Consider the following 21,792-nt stretch of genomic DNA (forward strand, 5'->3'; position numbering starts at 1 on the left):
TACCGCAAGAAACGACGATTTTTACAATTGGACGATTTACACAAACAAACCCATATTCCTCTGCATGCGAACGTGAAATTGTTGTTATATATAGGTGAATGCACATGAATTTAACATTTTTTTAAGAAATTAGACAAATCCCACGGAATTTGTTGATTTTATTGATATTTATATAGTTAAAATCTCGCAAAAACGAAATTTTTTGAAGGATTTTTTTGTGGGGAAAATCGAAACCAGTGATATAATACAGTTCAATTATGTATACTAAACACTCTGTGAAAGAATTAGCACAATCGGTTGGAATATAGAGATTTTATTAACGTTTATAACAAAATCGTGTTTTTACCGCAAGAAACGACGATTTTTACAATTGGACGATTTACACAAACAAACCCATATTCCTCTGCATGCGAACGTGAAATTGTTGTTATTTACAGGTGACTCCACATGAATTTAACATTCTTTTAAGAAATTAGACAAATCCCACGGAATTTGTAGATTTTATTGATATTTATATAGTTAAAATATCGCAAAAACGAAATTTTTTGAAGGATTTTTTTTTGTGGGGAAATTCGAAACCAGTGACATAATACAGTTCAATCATGTATACTAAACACTCTGTGAAAGAATTAGCACAATCGGTTGGAATATAGAGATTTTATTAACGTTTATAGCAAAATCGTGTTTTTACCGCAAGAAACGATTTTTACAATTTGACCATTTTCACAAACAAACCCATATTCCACTGCATGCGAACGTGAAATTGTTGTTATATATAGGTGACTCCACATGAATTTAACATTTTTTTAAGAAATTAGACAAATCCCCCGGAATTTGTAGATTTTATTGATATTTATATAGTTAAAATCTCGCAAAAACGAAATTTTTTGAAGGATTTTTTTTTTGTGGGGAAAATCGAAACCAGTGATATAATACAGTTCAATTATGTATACTAAACACTCTGTGAAAGAATTAGCACAATCGGTTGGAATATAGAGATTTTATTAACGTTTATAACAAAATCGTGTTTTTACCGCAAGAAACGACGATTTTTACAATTGGACCATTTACACAAACAAACCCATATTCCTCTGCATGCGAACGTGAAATTGTTATATACAGGTGACTCCACATGAATTTAACATTTTTTTAAGAAATTAGACAAATCCCACGGAATTTGTAGATTTTATTGATATTTATATAGTTAAAATCTCGCAAGAACGAAATTTTTTGAAGGATTTTTTTTTGTGGGGAAAATCGAAACCAGTGATACAATACAGTTCAATTATGTATACTAAACACTCTGTGAAAGTATTAGCACAATCGGTTGGAATATAGAGATTTTATTAACGTTTAAACAAAATCGTGTTTTTACCGCAAGAAACGACGATTTTTACAATTGGACGATTTACACAAACAAACCCATATTCCTCTGCATGCGAACGTGAAATTGTTGTTATATACAGGTGACTCCACATGAATTTAACATTTTTTTAAGAAATTAGACAAATCCCACGGAATTTGTAGATTATATTGATATTTATATAGTTAAAAAACTCTCAAAAACGAAATTTTTTGAAGGATTTTTTTTTGTGGGGAAAATCGAAACCAGTGACATAATACAGTTCAATCATGTATACTAAACACTCTGTGAAAGAATTAGCACAATCGGTTGGAATATAGAGATTTTATTAGCGTTTATAGCAAAATCGTGTTTTTACCGCAAGAAACGACGATTTTTACAATTTGACGATTTTCACGAACAAACCCATATTCCTCTGCATGCGAACGTGAAATTGTTGTTATATATAGGTGACTCCACATGAATTTAACACTTTTTAAGAAATTAGACAAATCCCCCGGAATTTGTAGATTTTATTGATATTTATATAGTTAAAATCTCGCAAAAACGAAATTTTTTGAAGGATTTTTTTTTGTGGGGAAAATCGAAACCAGTGATATAATACAGTTCAATCATGTATACTAAACACTCTGTCCAAGAATTAGCACAATCGGTTGGAATATAGAGATTTTATTAATGTTTATAGCAAAATCGTGTTTTTACGCAAGAAACGACGATTTTTACAATTGCACGATTTACACAAACAAACCCACATTCCTCAGCATGCGAACGTGAAATTGTTGTTATATATAGGTGAATCCACATGAATTTAACATTTTTTTAAGAAATTAGACAAATCCCACGGAATTTGTAGATTTTATTGATATTTATATAGTTAAAATCTCGCAAAAACGAAATTTTTTGAAGGATTTTTTTTTGTGGGGAAAATCGAAACCAGTGATATAATACAGTTCAATTATGTATACTAAACACTCTGTGAAAGAATTAGCACAATCGGTTGGAATATAGAGATTTTATTAACGTTTATAACAAAATCGTGTTTTTACCGCAAGAAACGACGATTTTTACAATTGGACGATTTACACAAACAAACCCATATTCCTCTGCATGCGAACGTGAAATTGTTGTTATATACAGGTGACTCCACATGAATTTAACATTTTTTTAAGAAATTAGACAAATCCCACGGAATTTGTAGATTTTATTGATATTTATATAGTTAAAAAACTCGCAAAAACGAAATTTTTTGAAGGATTTTTTTTGTGGGGAAAATCGAAACCAGTGACATAATACAGTTCAATCATGTATACTAAACACTCTGTGAAAGAATTAGCACAATCGGTTGGAATATAGAGATTTTATTAACGTTTATAACAAAATCGTGTTTTTACCGCAAGAAACGACTTTTTTTACAATTGGACGATTTACACAAACAAACCCATATTCCTCTGCATGCGAACGTGAAATTGTTGTTATATACAGGTGACTCCACATGAATTTCACATTTTTTTAAGAAATTAGACAAATCCCAAGGAATTTGTATATTTTATAAATATTTATATAGTTAATAATCTCGCAAAAACGAAATTTTTTGAAGGATTTTTTTTTGTGGGGAAAATCGAAACCAGTGTTATAATACAGTTCAATCATGTATACTAAACACTCTGTCAAAGAATTAGCACAATCGGTTGGAATATAGAGATTTTATTAACGTTTATAGCAAAATCGTGTTTTTACCGCAAGAAACGACGATTTTTACAATTGGACGATTTACACAAACAAACCCTGATTCCTCCGCATGCGAACGTGAAATTGTTGTTATATATAGGTGAATCCACATGAATATATCATTTTTTTAAGAAATTAGACAAATCCCACGGAATTTGTAGATTATATTGATATTTATATAGTTAAAAAACTCGAAAAAACGAAATTTTTTGAAGGATTTTTTTTTGTGGGGAAAATCGAAACCAGTGATATAATACAGTTCAATTATGTATACTAAACACTCTGTGAAAGAATTAGCACAATCGGTTGGAATATAGAGATTTTATTAACGTTTATAGCAAAATCGTGTTTTTACCGCAAGAAACAACGATTTTTACAATTTGACCATTTTCACAAACAAACCCATATTCCTCTGCATGCGAACGTGAAATTGTTGTTATATATAGGTGAATCCACATGAATTTAACATTTTTTTAAGAAATTAGACAAATCCCACGGAATTTGTAGATTTTATTGATATTTATATAGTTAAAATCTCGCAAAAACGAAATTTTTTGAAGGATTTTTTTTTGTGGGGAAAATCGAAACCAGTGACATAATACAGTTCAATCATGTATACTAAACACTCTGTCCAAGAATTAGCACAATCGGTTGGAATATGGAGATTTTATTAATGTTTATAGCAAAATCGTGTTTTTACCGCAAGAAACGACGATTTTTACAATTGGAAGATTTACACAAACAAACCCATATTCCTCTGCATGCGAATGTGAAATTGTTGTTATATATAGGTGAATCCACATGAATTTAACATTTTTTTAAGAAATTAGACAAATCCCACAGAATTTGTAGATTTTATTGATATTTATATAGTTAAAATATCGCAAAAACAAAATTTTTTGAAGGATTTTTTTTTGTGGGGAAAATCGAAAGCAGTGATATAATACAGTTCAATTATGTATACTAAACACTCTGTGAAAGAATTAGCACAATCGGTTGGAATATAGAGATTTTATTATCGTTTATAACAAAATCGTGTTTTTACCGCAAGAAACGACGATTTTTACAATTGGACGATTTACACAAACAAACCCATATTCCTCTGCATGCGAACGTGAAATTGTTGTTATATACAGGTGACTCCACATGAATTTAACATTCTTTTAAGAAATTAGACAAATCCCACGGAATTTGTAGATTTTATTGATATTTATATAGTTAAAATATCGCAAAAACGAAATTTTTTGAAGGATTTTTTTTTGTGGGGAAATTCGAAACCAGTGACATAATACAGTTCAATCATGTATACTAAACACTCTGTGAAAGAATTAGCACAATCGGTTGGAAAGAGAGATTTTATTAACGTTTATAGCAAAATCGTGTTTTTACCGCAAGAAACGATTTTTACAATTTGACCATTTTCACAAACAAACCCATATTCCTCTGCATGCGAACGTGAAATTGTTGTTATATATAGGTGACTCCACATGAATTTAACATTTTTTTAAGAAATTAGACAAATCCCCCGGAATTTGTAGATTTTATTGATATTTATATAGTTAAAATCTCGCAAAAACGAAATTTTTTGAAGGATTTTTTTTTGTGGGGAAAATCGGACCAATGATATAATACAGTTCAATTATGTATACTAAACACTCTGTGAAAGAATTAGCACAATCGGTTGGAATATAGAGATTTTATTAACGTTTATAGCAAAATCGTGTTTTTACCGCAAGAAACAACGATTTTTACAATTTGACCATTTTCACAAACAAACCCATATTCCTCTGCATGCGAACGTGAAATTGTTGTTATATATAGGTGAATCCACATGAATTTAACATTTTTTTAAGAAATTAGACAAATCCCACGGAATTTGTAGATTTTATTGATATTTATATAGTTAAAATCTCGCAAAAACGAAATTTTTTGAAGGATTTTTTTTTGTGGGGAAAATCGAAACCAGTGACATAATACAGTTCAATCATGTATACTAAACACTCTGTCCAAGAATTAGCACAATCGGTTGGAATATAGAGATTTTATTAATGTTTATAGCAAAATCGTGTTTTTACCGCAAGAAACGACGATTTTTACAATTGGAAGATTTACACAAACAAACCCATATTCCTCTGCATGCGAACGTGAAATTGTTGTTATATATAGGTGAATCCACATGAATTTAACATTTTTTTAAGAAATTAGACAAATCCCACGGAATTTGTAGATTTTATTGATATTTATATAGTTAAAATCTCGCAAAAACGAAATTTTTTGAAGGATTTTTTTTTGTGGGGAAAATCGAAACCAGTGATATAATACAGTTCAATTATGTATACTAAACACTCTGTGAAAGAATTAGCACAATCGGTTGGAATATAGAGATTTTATTATCGTTTATAACAAAATCGTGTTTTTACCGCAAGAAACGACGATTTTTACAATTGGACGATTTACACAAACAAACCCATATTCCTCTGCATGCGAACGTGAAATTGTTGTTATATACAGGTGACTCCACATGAATTTAACATTCTTTTAAGAAATTAGACAAATCCCACATAATTTGTAGATTTTATTGATATTTATATAGTTAAAATATCGCAAAAACGAAATTTTTTGAAGGATTTTTTTTTGTGGGGAAAATCGAAACCAGTGATATAATACAGTTCAATTATGTATACTAAACATTCTGTGAAAGTATTAGCACAATCGGTTGGAATAGAGAGATTTTATTAACGTTTAAACAAAATCGTGTTTTTACCGCAAGAAACGACGATTTTTACAATTGGACGACTTACACAAACAAACCCATATTCCTCTGCATGCGAACGTGAAATTGTTGTTATATACAGGTGACTCCACATGAATTTAACATTTTTTTAAGAAATTAGACAAATCCCACGGAATTTGTAGATTATATTGATATTTATATAGTTAAAAAACTCGCAAAAACGAAATTTTTTGAAGGATTTTTTTTTGTGGGGAAAATCGAAACCAGTGACATAATACAGTTCAATCATGTATACTAAACACTCTGTGAAAGAATTAGCACAATCGGTTGGAATATAGAGATTTTATTAGCGTTTATAGCAAAATCGTGTTTTTACCGCAAGAAACGACGATTTTTACAATTGGACGATTTTCACGAACAAACCCATATTCCTCTGCATGCGAACGTGAAATTGTTGTTATATATAGGTGACTCCACATGAATTTAACATTTTTTTAAGAAATTAGACAAATCCCCCGGAATTTGTAGATTTTATTGATATTTATATAGTTAAAATCTCGCAAAAACGAAATTTTTTGAAGGATTTTTTTTTGTGGGGAAAATCGAAACCAGTGATATAATACAGTTCAATCATGTATACTAAACACTCTGTCCAAGAATTAGCACAATCGGTTGGAATATAGAGATTTTATTAATGTTTATAGCAAAATCGTGTTTTTACGCAAGAAACGACGATTTTTACAATTGGACGATTTACACAAACAAACCCACATTCCTCTGCATGCGAACGTGAAATTGTTGTTATATATAGGTGAATCCACATGAATTTAACATTTTTTTAAGAAATTAGACAAATCCCACGGAATTTGTAGATTTTATTGATATTTATATAGTTAAAATCTCGCAAAAACGAAATTTTTTTAAGGATTTTTTTTTTGTGGGGAATATCGAAACCAGTGATATAATACTGTTCAATTATGTATACTAAACACTCTGTGAAAGAATTAGCACAATCGGTTGGAATATAGAGATTTTATTAACGTTTATAACAAAATCGTGTTTTTACCGCAAGAAACGACGATTTTTACAATTGGACGATTTACACAAACAAACCCATATTCCTCTGCATGCGAACGTGAAATTGTTGTTATATACAGGTGACTCCACATGAATTTAACATTTTTTTAAGAAATTAGACAAATCCCACGGAATTTGTAGATTTTATTGATATTTATATAGTTAAAAAACTCGCAAAAACGAAATTTTTTGAAGGATTTTTTTTGTGGGGAAAATCGAAACCAGTGACATAATACAGTTCAATCATGTATACTAAACACTCTGTCAAAGAATTAGCACAATCGGTTGGAATATAGAGATTTTATTAACGTTTATAACAAAATCGTGTTTTTACCGCAAGAAACGACTTTTTTTACAATTGGACGATTTACACAAACAAACCCATATTCCTCTGCATGCGAACGTGAAATTGTTGTTATATACAGGTGACTCCACATGAATTTAACATTTTTTTAAGAAATTAGACAAATCCCAAGGAATTTGTATATTTTATAAATATTTATATAGTTAATAATCTCGCAAAAACGAAATTTTTTGAAGGATTTTTTTTTTGTGGGGAAAATCGAAACCAGTGTTATAATACAGTTCAATCATGTATACTAAACACTCTGTCAAAGAATTAGCACAATCGGTTGGAATATAGAGATTTTATTAACGTTTATAGCAAAATCGTGTTTTTACCGCAAGAAACGACGATTTTTACAATTGGACGATTTACACAAACAAACCCTGATTCCTCCGCATGCGAACGTGAAATTGTTGTTATATATAGGTGAATCCACATGAATATAACATTTTTTTAAGAAATTAGACAAATCCCACGGAATTTGTAGATTATATTGATATTTATATAGTTAAAAAACTCGAAAAAACGAAATTTTTTGAAGGATTTTTTTTTGTGGGGAAATTCGAAACCAGTGACATAATACAGTTCAATCATGTATACTAAACACTCTGTGAAAGAATTAGCACAATCGGTTGGAATATAGAGATTTTATTAACGTTTATAGCAAAATCGTGTTTTTACCGCAAGAAACAACGATTTTTACAATTTGACCATTTTCACAAACAAACCCATATTCCTCTGCATGCGAACGTGAAATTGTTGTTATATATAGGTGAATCCACATGAATTTAACATTTTTTTAAGAAATTAGACAAATCCCAGGAATTTGTAGATTTTATTGATATTTATATAGTTAAAATCTCGCAAAAACGAAATTTTTTGAAGGATTTTTTTTTGTGGGGAAAATCGAAACCAGTGACATAATACAGTTCAATCATGTATACTAAACACTCTGTCCAAGAATTAGCACAATCGGTTGGAATATAGAGATTTTATTAATGTTTATAGCAAAATCGTGTTTTTACCGCAAGAAACGACGATTTTTACAATTGGACGCTTTACACAAACAAACCCATATTCCTCTGCATGCGAACGTGAAATTGTTGTTATATATAGGTGAATCCACATGAATTTAACATTTTTTTAAGAAATTAGACAAATCCCACGGAATTTGTAGATTTTATTGATATTTATATAGTTAAAATCTCGCAAAAACGAAATTTTTTGAAGGATTTTTTTTTGTGGGGAAAATCGAAACCAGTGATATAATACAGTTCAATTATGTATACTAAACACTCTGTGTAAGAATTAGCACAATCGGTTGGAATATAGAGATTTTATTAACATTTATAACAAAATCGTGTTTTTACCGCAAGAAACGACGATTTTTACAATTGGACGATTTACACAAACAAACCCATATTCCTCTGCATGCGAACGTGAAATTGTTGTTATATACAGGTGACTCCACATGAATTTAACATTCTTTTAAGAAATTAGACAAATCCCACGGAATTTGTAGATTTTATTGATATTTATATAGTTAAAATATCGGAAAAACGAAATTTTTTGAAGGATTTTTTTTTGTGGGGAAAATCGAAACCAGTGATATAATACAGTTCAATTATGTATACTAAACACTCTGTGAAAGTATTAGCACAATCGGTTGGAATAGAGAGATTTTATTAACGTTTAAACAAAATCGTGTTTTTACCGCAAGAAACGACGATTTTTACAATTGGACGATTTACACAAACAAAGCCATATTCCTCTGCATGCGAACGTGAAATTGTTGTTATATACAGGTGACTCCACATGAATTTAACATTTTTTTAAGAAATTAGACAAATCCCACGGAATTTGTAGATTATATTGATATTTATATAGTTAAAAAACTCGCAAAAACGAAATTTTTTGAAGGATTTTTTTTTGTGGGGAAAATCGAACCCAGTGACATAATACAGTTCAATGATGTATACTAAACACTCTGTGAAAGAATTAGCACAATCGGTTGGAATATAGAGATTTTATTAGCGTTTATAGCAAAATCGTGTTTTTACCGCAAGAAACGACGATTTTTACAATTTGACGATTTTCACGAACAAACCCATATTCCTCTGCATGCGAACGTGAAATTGTTGTTATATATAGGTGACTCCACATGAATTTAACATTTTTTTTAAGAAATTAGACAAATCCCCCGGAATTTGTAGATTTTATTGATATTTATATAGTTAAAATCTCGCAAAAACGAAATTTTTTGAAGGATTTTTTTTTTGTGGGGAAAATCGAAACCAGTGATATAATACAGTTCAATCATGTATACTAAACACTCTGTCCAAGAATTAGCACAATAGGTTGGAATATAGAGATTTTATTAATGTTTATAGCAAAATCGTGTTTTTACGCAAGAAACGACGATTTTTACAATTGGACGATTTACACAAACAAACCCACATTCCTCTGCATGCGAACGTGAAATTGTTGTTATATATAGGTGAATCCACATGAATTTAACATTTTTTTAAGAAATTAGACAAATCCCACGGAATTTGTAGATTTTATTGATATTTATATAGTTAAAATCTCGCAAAAACGAAATTTTTTTAAGGATTTTTTTTTGTGGGGAAAATCGAAACCAGTGATACAATACAGTTCAATTATGTATACTAAACACTCTGTGAAAGTATTAGCACAATCGGTTGGAATATAGAGATTTTATTAACGTTTAAACAAAATCGTGTTTTTACCGCAAGAAACGACGATTTTTACAATTGGACGATTTACACAAACAAACCCTGATTCCTCCGCATGCGAACGTGAAATTGTTGTTATATATAGGTGAATCCACATGAATATAACATTTTTTTAAGAAATTAGACAAATCCCACGGAATTTGTAGATTTTATTGATATTTATATAGTTAAAAAACTTGCAAAAACGAAATTTTTTGAACGATTTTTTTTGTGGGGAAAATCGAAACCAGTGACATAATACAGTTCAATCATGTATACTAAACACTCTGTCAAAGAATTAGCACAATCGGTTGGAATATAGAGATTTTATTAACGTTTATAACAAAATCGTGTTTTTACCGCAAGAAACGACTTTTTTTACAATTGGACGATTTACACAAACAAACCCATATTCCTCTGCATGCGAACGTGAAATTGTTGTTATATACAGGTGACTCCACATGAATTTAACATTTTTTTAAGAAATTAGACAAATCCCAAGGAATTTGTATATTTTATATATATTTATATAGTTAATAAACTCGCAAAAACGAAATTTTTTGAAGGATTTTTTTTTGTGGGGAAAATCGAAACCAGTGTTATAATACAGTTCAATCATGTATACTAAACACTCTGTCAAAGAATTAGCACAATCGGTTGGAATATAGAGATTGTATTAACGTTTATAGCAAAATCGTGTTTTTACCGCAAGAAACGACGATTTTTACAATTGGACGATTTACACAAACAAACCCTGATTCCTCCGCATGCGAACGTGAAATTGTTGTTATATATAGGTGAATCCACATGAATATAACATTTTTTTAAGAAATTAGACAAATCCCACGGAATTTGTAGATTATATTGATATTTATATAGTTAAAAAACTCGAAAAAACGAAATTTTTTGAAGGATTTTTTTTGTGGGGAAAATCGAAACCAGTGATATAATACAGTTCAATTATGTATACTAAACACTCTGTGAAAGAATTAGCACAATCGGTTGGAATATAGAGATTTTATTAACGTTTATAGCAAAATCGTGTTTTTACCGCAAGAAACAACGATTTTTACAATTTGACCATTTTCACAAACAAACCCATATTCCTCTGCATGCGAACGTGAAATTGTTGTTATATATAGGTGAATCCACATGAATTTAACATTTTTTTAAGAAATTAGACAAATCCCACGGAATTTGTAGATTTTATTGATATTTATATAGTTAAAATCTCGCAACAACGAAATTTTTTGAAGAATTTTTTTTTGTGGGGAAAATCGAAACCAGTGACATAATACAGTTCAATCATGTATACTAAACACTCTGTCCAAGAATTAGCGCAATCGGTTGGAATATAAAGATTTTATTAATGTTTATAGCAAAATCGTGTTTTTACCGCAAGAAACGACGATTTTTACAATTGGACGATTTACACAAACAAACCCATATTCCTCTGCATGCGAACGTGAAATTGTTGTTATATATAGGTGAATCCACATGAATTTAACATTTTTTTAAGAAATTAGACAAATCCCACGGAATTTGTAGATTTTATTGATATTTATATAGTTAAAATATCGCAAAAACGAAATTTTTTGAAGGATTTTTTTTTGTTGGGAAAATCGAAACCAGTGATATAATACAGTTCAATTATGTATACTAAACACTCTGTGAAAGTATTAGCACAATCGGTTGGAATAGAGAGATTTTATTAACGTTTAAACAAAATCGTGTTTTTACCGCAAGAAACGACGATTTTTACAATTGGACGATTTACACAAACAAACCCATATTCCTCTGCATGCGAACGTGAAATTGTTGTTATATACAGGTGACTCCACATGAATTTAACATTTTTTTAAGAAATTAGACAAATCCCACGGAATTTGTAGATTATATTGATATTTATATAGTTAAAAAACTCGCAAAAACGAAATTTTTTGAAGGATTTTTTTTTGTGGGGAAAATCGAAACCAGTGACATAATACAGTTCAATCATGTATACTAAACACTCTGTGAAAGAATTAGCACAATCGGTTGGAATATAGAGATTTTATTAGCGTTTATAGCAAAATCGTGTTTTTACCGCAAGAAACGACGATTTTTACAATTTGACGATTTTCACGAACAAACCCATATTCCTCTGCATGCGAACGTGAAATTGTTGTTATATATAGGTGACTCCACATGAATTTAACATTTTTTTAAGAAATTAGACAAATCCCCCGGAATTTGTAGATTTTATTGATATTTATATAGTTAAAATCTCGCAAAAACGAAATATTTTGAAGGATTTTTTTTTGTGGGGAAAATCGAAACCAGTGATATAATACAGTTCAATCATGTATACTAAACACTCTGTCCAAGAATTAGCGCAATCGCTTGGAATATAGAGATTTTATTAATGTTTATAGCAAAATCGTGTTTTTACGCAAGAAACGACGATTTTTACAATTGGACGATTTACACAAACAAACCCACATTCCTCTGCATGCGAACGTGAAATTGTTGTTATATATAGGTGAATCCACATGAATTTAACATTTTTTTAAGAAATTAGACAAATCCCACGGAATTTGTAGATTTTATTGATATTTATATAGTTAAAATCTCGCAAAAACGAAATTTTTTGAAGGATTTTTTTTTGTGGGGAAAATCGAAACCAGTGATATAATACAGTTCAATTATGTATACTAAACACTCTGTGAAAGAATTAGCACAATCGGTTGGAATATAGAGATTTTATTAACGTTTATAACAAAATTGTGTTTTTACCGCAAGAAACGACGATTTTTACAATTGGACGATTTACACAAACAAACCCATATTCCTCTGCATGCGAACGTGAAATTGTTGTTATATACAGGTGACTCCACATGAATTTAACATTTTTTTAAGAAATTAGACAAATCCCACAGAATTTGTAGATTTTATTGATATTTATATAGTTAAAAAACTCGCAAAAACGAAATTTTTTGAAGGATTTTTTTTGTGGGGAAAATCGAAACCAGTGACATAATACAGTTCAATCATGTATACTAAACACTCTGTCAAAGAATTAGCACAATCGGTTGGAATATAGAGATTTTATTAACGTTTATAACAAAATCGTGTTTTTACCGCAAGAAACGACTTTTTTTACAATTGGACGATTTACACAAACAAACCCATATTCCTCTGCATGCGAACGTGAAATTGTTGTTATATACAGGTGACTCCACATGAATTTAACATTTTTTTAAGAAATTAGACAAATCCCAAGGAATTTGTATATTTTATAAATATTTATATAGTTAATAATCTCGCAAAAACGAAATTTTTTGAAAGATTTTTTTTTGTGGGGAAAATCGAAACCAGTGTTATAATACAGTTCAATCATTTATACTAAACACTCTGTCAAAGAATTAGCACAATCGGTTGGAATATAGAGATTTTATTAACGTTTATAGCAAAATCGTGTTTTTACCGCAAGAAACGACGATTTTTACAATGGGACGATTTACACAAATAAACCCTGATTCCTCCGCATGCGAACGTGAAATTGTTGTTATATATAGGTGAATCCACATGAATATAACATTTTTTTAAGAAATTAGACAAATCCCGCGGAATTTGTAGATTATATTGATATTTATATAGTTAAAAAACTCGAAAAAACGAAATTTTTTGAAGGATTTTTTTTTGTGGGGAAATTCGAAACCAGTGACATAATACAGTTCAATCATGTATACTAAACACTCTGTGAAAGAATTAGCACAATCGGTTGGAATATAGAGATTTTATTAACGTTTATAGCAAAATCGTGTTTTTACCGCAAGAAACAACGATTTTTACAATTTGACCATTTTCACAAACAAACCCATATTCCTCTGCATGCGAACGTGAAATTGTTGTTATATATAGGTGAATCCACATGAATTTAACATTTTTTTAAGAAATTAGACAAATCCCACGGAATTTGTAGATTTTATTGATATTTATATAGTTAAAATCTCGCAAAAACGAAATTTTTTGAAGGATTTTTTTTTGTGGGGAAAATCGAAACCAGTGACATAATACAGTTCAATCATGTATACTAAACACTCTGTCCAAGAATTAGCACAATCGGTTGGAATATAGAGATTTTATTAATGTTTATAGCAAAATCGTGTTTTTACCGCAAGAAACGACGATTTTTACAATTGGACGCTTTACACAAACAAACCCATATTCCTCTGCATGCGAACGTGAAATTGTTGTTATATATAGGTGAATCCACATGAATTTAACATTTTTTTAAGAAATTAGACAAATCCCACGGAATTTGTAGATTTTATTGATATTTATATAGTTAAAATCTCGCAAAAACGAAATTTTTTGAAGGATTTTTTTTTGTGGGGAAAATCGAAACCAGTGATATAATACAGTTCAATTATGTATACTAAACACTCTGTGAAAGAATTAGCACAATCGGTTGGAATATAGAGATTTTATTAACGTTTATAACAAAATCGTGTTTTTACCGCAAGAAACGACTTTTTTTACAATTGGACGATTTACACAAACAAACCCATATTCCTCTGCATGCGAACGTGAAATTGTTGTTATATACAGGTGACTCCACATGAATTTAACATTTTTTTAAGAAATTAGACAAATCCCAAGGAATTTGTATATTTTATAAATATTTATATATTTAATAATCTCGCAAAAACGAAATTTTTTGAAGGATTTTTTTTTGTGGGGAAAATCGAAACCAGTGTTATAATACAGTTCAATCATGTATACTAAACACTCTGTCAAAGAATTAGCACAATCGGTTGGAATATAGAGATTTTATTAACGTTTATAGCAAAATCGTGTTTTTACCGCAAGAAACGACGATTTTTACAATTGGACGATTTACCCAAACAAACCCTGATTCCTCCGCATGCGAACGTGAAATTGTTGTTATATATAGGTGAATCCACATGAATATAACATTTTTTTAAGAAATTAGACAAATCCCACGGAATTTGTAGATTATATTGATATTTATATAGTTAAAAAACTCGAAAAAACGAAATTTTTTGAAGGATTTTTTTTGTGGGGAAAATCGAAACCAGTGATATAATACAGTTCAATTATGTATACTAAACACTCTGTGAAAGAATTAGCACAATCGGTTGGAATATAGAGATTTTATTAACGTTTATAGCAAAATCGTGATTTTACCGCAAGAAACAACGATTTTTACAATTTGACCATTTTCACAAACAAACCCATATTCCTCTGCATGCGAACGTGAAATTGTTGTTATATATAGGTGAATCCACATGAATTTAACATTTTTTTAAGAAATTAGACAAATCCCACGGAATTTGTAGATTTTATTGATATTTATATAGTTAAAATCTCGCAAAAACGAAATTTTTTGAAGAATTTTTTTTTGTGGGGAAAATCGAAACCAGTGACATAATACAGTTCAATCATGTATACTAAACACTCTGTCCAAGAATTAGCGCAATCGGTTGGAATATAAAGATTTTATTAATGTTTATAGCAAAATCGTGTTTTTACCGCAAGAAACGACGATTTTTACAATTGGACGATTTACACAAACAAACCCATATTCCTCTGCATGCGAACGTGAAATTGTTGTTATATATAGGTGAATCCACATGAATTTAACATTTTTTTAAGAAATTAGACAAATCCCACGGAATTTGTAGATTTTATTGATATTTATATAGTTAAAATATCGCAAAAACGAAATTTTTTGAAGGATTTTTTTTTGTTGGGAAAATCGAAACCAGTGATATAATACAGTTCAATTATGTATACTAAACACTCTGTGAAAGTATTAGCACAATCGGTTGGAATAGAGAGATTTTATTAACGTTTAAACAAAATCGTGTTTTTACCGCAAGAAACGACGATTTTTACAATTGGACCATTTACACAAACAAACCCATATTCCTCTGCATGCGAACGTGAAATTGTTGTTATATACAGGTAACTCCACATGAATTTAACATTTTTTTAAGAAATTAGACAAATCCCACGGAATTTGTAGATTATATTGATATTTATATAGTTAAAAAACTCGCAAAAACGAAATTTTTTGAAGGATTTTTTTTTGTGGGGAAAATCGAAACCAGTGACATAATACAGTTCAATCATGTATACTAAACACTCTGTGAAAGAATTAGCACAATCGGTTGGAATATAGAGATTTTATTAGCGTTTATAACAAAATCGTGTTTTTACCGCAAGAAACGACGATTTTTACAATTTGACGATTTTCACGAACAAACCCATATTCCTCTGCATGCGAACGTGAAATTGTTGTTATATATAGGTGACTCCACATGAATTTAACATTTTTTTAAGAAATTAGACAAATCCCCCGGAATTTGTAGATTTTATTGATATTTATATAGTTAAAATCTCGCAAAAACGAAATTTTTTGAAGGATTTTTTTTTGTGGGGAAAATCGAAACCAGTGATATAATACAGTTCAATCATGTATACTAAACACTCTGTCCAAGAATTAGCACAATCGCTTGGAATATAGAGATTTTATTAATGTTTATAGCAAAATCGTGTTTTTACGCAAGAAACGACGATTTTTACAATTGGACGATTTACACAAACAAACCCACATTCCTCTGCATGCGAACGTGAAATTGTTGTTATATATAGGTGAATCCACATGAATTTAACATTTTTTTAAGAAATTAGACAAATCCCACGGAATTTGTAGATTTTATTGATATTTATATAGTTAAAATCTCGCAAAAACGAAATTTTTTGAAGGATTTTTTTTTGTGGGGAAAATCGAAACCAGTGATATAATACAGTTCAATTATGTATACTAAACACTCTGTGAAAGAATTAGCACAATCGGTTGGAATATAGAGATTTTATTAACGTTTATAACAAAATTGTGTTTTTACCGCAAGAAACGACGATTTTTACAATTGGACGATTTACACAAACAAACCCATATTCCTCTGCATGCGATCGTGAAATTGTTGTTATATACAGGTGACTCCACATGAATTTAACATTTTTTTAAGAAATTAGACAAATCCCACGGAATTTGTAGATTTTATTGATATTTATATAGTTAAAAAACTCGCAAAAACGAAATTTTTTGAAGGATTTTTTTTGTGGGGAAAATCGAAACCAGTGACATAATACAGTTCAATCATGTATACTAAACACTCTGTCAAAGAATTAGCACAATCGGTTGGAATATAGAGATTTTATTAACGTTTATAACAAAATCGTGTTTTTACCGCAAGAAACGGCTTTTTTTACAATTGGACGATTTACACAAACAAACCCATATTCCTCTGCATTCGAACGTGAAATTGTTGTTATATACAGGTGACTCCACATGAATTTAACATTTTTTTAAGAAATTAGACAAATCCCAAGGAATTTGTATATTTTATAAATATTTATATAGTTAATAATCTCGCAAAAACGAAATTTTTTGAAGGATTTTTTTTTGTGGGGAAAATCGAAACCAGTGTTATAATACAGTTCAATCATGTATACTAAACACTCTGTCAAAGAATTAGCACAATCGGTTGGAATATAGAGATTTTATTAACGTTTATAGCAAAATCGTGTTTTTACCGCAAGAAACGACGATTTTTACAATTGGACGATTTACACAAACAAACCCTGATTCCTCCGCATGCGAACGTGAAATTGTTGTTATATATCGGTGAATCCACATGAATATAACATTTTTTTAAGAAATTAGACAAATCCCACGGAATTTGTAGATTATATTGATATTTATATAGTTAAAAAACTCGAAAAAACGAAATTTTTTGAAGGATTTTTTTTTGTGGGGAAATTCGAAACCAGTGACATAATACAGTTCAATCATGTATACTAAACACTCTGTGAAAGAATTAGCACAATCGGTTGGAATATAGAGATTTTATTAATGTTTATAGCAAAATCGTGTTTTTACCGCAAGAAACGACGATTTTTACAATTGGACGATTTACACAAACAAACCCATATTCCTCTGCATGCGAACGTGAAATTGTTGTTATATATAGGTGAATCCACATGAATTTAACATTTTTTTAAGAAATTAGACAAATCCCACGGAATTTGTAGATTTTATTGATATTTATATAGTTAAAATCTCGCAAAAACGAAATTTTTTGAAGGATTTTTTTTTGTGGGGAAAATCGAAACCAGTGATACAATACAGTTCAATTATGTATACTAAACACTCTGTGAAAGTATTAGCACAATCGGTTGGAATATAGAGATTTTATTAACGTTTAAACAAAATCGTGTTTTTACCGCAAGAAACGACGATTTTTACAATTGGACGATTTACACAAACAAACCCATATTCCTCTGCATGCGAACGTGAAATTGTTGTTATATACAGGTGACTCCACATGAATTTAACATTTTTTTAAGAAATTAGACAAATCCCACGGAATTTGTAGATTATATTGATATTTATATAGTTAAAAAACTCTCAAAAACGAAATTTTTTGAAGGATTTTTTTTGTGGGGAAAATCGAAACCAGTGACATAATACAGTTCAATCATGTATACTAAACACTCTGTGAAAGAATTAGCACAATCGGTTGGAATATAGAGATTTTATTAACGTTTATAGCAAAATCGTGTTTTTACCGCAAGAAACAACGATTTTTACAATTTGACCATTTTCACAAACAAACCCATATTCCTCTGCATGCGAACGTGAAATTGTTGTTATATATAGGTGAATCCACATGAATTTAACATTTTTTTAAGAAATTAGACAAATCCCACGGAATTTGTAGATTTTATTGATATTTATATAGTTAAAATCTCGCAAAAACGAAATTTTTTGAAGAATTTTTTTTTGTGGGGAAAATCGAAACCAGTGACATAATACAGTTCAATCATGTATACTAAACACTCTGTCCAAGAATTAGCGCAATCGGTTGGAATATAAAGATTTTATTAATGTTTATAGCAAAATCGTGTTTTTACCGCAAGAAACGACGATTTTTACAATTGGACGATTTACACAAACAAACCCATATTCCTCTGCATGCGAACGTGAAATTGTTGTTATATATAGGTGAATCCACATGAATTTAACATTTTTTTAAGAAATTAGACAAATCCCACGGAATTTGTAGATTTTATTGATATTTATATAGTTAAAATATCGCAAAAACGAAATTTTTTGAAGGATTTTTTTTTGTTGGGAAAATCGAAACCAGTGATATAATACAGTTCAATTATGTATACTAAACACTCTGTGAAAGTATTAGCACAATCGGTTGGAATAGAGAGATTTTATTAACGTTTAAACAAAATCGTGTTTTTACCGCAAGAAACGACGATTTTTACAATTGGACCATTTACACAAACAAACCCATATTCCTCTGCATGCGAACGTGAAATTGTTGTTATATACAGGTAACTCCACATGAATTTAACATTTTTTTAAGAAATTAGACAAATCCCACGGAATTTGTAGATTATATTGATATTTATATAGTTAAAAAACTCGCAAAAACGAAATTTTTTGAAGGATTTTTTTTTGTGGGGAAAATCGAAACCAGTGACATAATACAGTTCAATCATGTATACTAAACACTCTGTGAAAGAATTAGCACAATCGGTTGGAATATAGAGATTTTATTAGCGTTTATAACAAAATCGTGTTTTTACCGCAAGAAACGACGATTTTTACAATTTGACGATTTTCACGAACAAACCCATATTCCTCTGCATGCGAACGTGAAATTGTTGTTATATATAGGTGACTCCACATGAATTTAACATTTTTTTAAGAAATTAGACAAATCCCCCGGAATTTGTAGATTTTATTGATATTTATATAGTTAAAATCTCGCAAAAACGAAATTTTTTGAAGGATTTTTTTTGTGGGGAAAATCGAAACCAGTGATATAATACAGTTCAATCATGTATACTAAACACTCTGTCCAAGAATTAGCACAATCGCTTGGAATATAGAGATTTTATTAATGTTTATAGCAAAATCGTGTTTTTACGCAAGAAACGACGATTTTTACAATTGGACGATTTACACAAACAAACCCACATTCCTCTGCATGCGAACGTGAAATTGTTGTTATATATAGGTGAATCCACATGAATTTAACATTTTTTTAAGAAATTAGACAAATCCCACGGAATTTGTAGATTTTATTGATATTTATATAGTTAAAATCTCGCAAAAACGAAATTTTTTGAAGGATTTTTTTTTGTGGGGAAAATCGAAACCAGTGATATAATACAGTTCAATTATGTATACTAAACACTCTGTGAAAGAATTAGCACAATCGGTTGGAATATAGAGATTTTATTAACGTTTATAACAAAATTGTGTTTTTACCGCAAGAAACGACGATTTTTACAATTGGACGATTTACACAAACAAACCCATATTCCTCTGCATGCGATCGTGAAATTGTTGTTATATACAGGTGACTCCACATGAATTTAACATTTTTTTAAGAAATTAGACAAATCCCACGGAATTTGTAGATTTTATTGATATTTATATAGTTAAAAAACTCGCAAAAACGAAATTTTTTGAAGGATTTTTTTTGTGGGGAAAATCGAAACCAGTGACATAATACAGTTCAATCATGTATACTAAACACTCTGTCAAAGAATTAGCACAATCGGTTGGAATATAGAGATTTTATTAACGTTTATAACAAAATCGTGTTTTTACCGCAAGAAACGGCTTTTTTTACAATTGGACGATTTACACAAACAAACCCATATTCCTCTGCATTCGAACGTGAAATTGTTGTTATATACAGGTGACTCCACATGAATTTAACATTTTTTTAAGAAATTAGACAAATCCCAAGGAATTTGTATATTTTATAAATATTTATATAGTTAATAATCTCGCAAAAACGAAATTTTTTGAAGGATTTTTTTTTGTGGGGAAAATCGAAACCAGTGTTATAATACAGTTCAATCATGTATACTAAACACTCTGTCAAAGAATTAGCACAATCGGTTGGAATATAGAGATTTTATTAACGTTTATAGCAAAATCGTGTTTTTACCGCAAGAAACGACGATTTTTACAATTGGACGATTTACACAAACAAACCCTGATTCCTCCGCATGCGAACGTGAAATTGTTGTTATATATAGGTGAATCCACATGAATTTAACATTTTTTTAAGAAATTAGACAAATCCCACGGAATTTGTAGATTATATTGATATTTATATAGTTAAAAAACTCGAAAAAACGAAATTTTTTGAAGGATTTTTTTTTGTGGGGAAATTCGAAACCAGTGACATAATACAGTTCAATCATGTATACTAAACACTCTGTGAAAGAATTAGCACAATCGGTTGGAATATAGAGATTTTATTAATGTTTATAGCAAAATCGTGTTTTTACCGCAAGAAACGACGATTTTTACAATTGGACGATTTACACAAACAAACCCATATTCCTCTGCATGCGAACGTGAAATTGTTGTTATATATAGGTGAATCCACATGAATTTAACATTTTTTTAAGAAATTAGACAAATCCCACGGAATTTGTAGATTTTATTGATATTTATATAGTTAAAATCTCGCAAAAACGAAATTTTTTGAAGGATTTTTTTTTGTGGGGAAAATCGAAACCAGTGATACAATACAGTTCAATTATGTATACTAAACACTCTGTGAAAGTATTAGCACAATCGGTTGGAATATAGAGATTTTATTAACGTTTAAACAAAATCGTGTTTTTACCGCAAGAAACGACGATTTTTACAATTGGACGATTTACACAAACAAACCCATATTCCTCTGCA

Source organism: Periplaneta americana, chromosome 11 (genome assembly GCF_040183065.1).
Source record: "Periplaneta americana isolate PAMFEO1 chromosome 11, P.americana_PAMFEO1_priV1, whole genome shotgun sequence".
NCBI lineage: Eukaryota > Metazoa > Arthropoda > Insecta > Blattodea > Blattidae > Periplaneta > Periplaneta americana.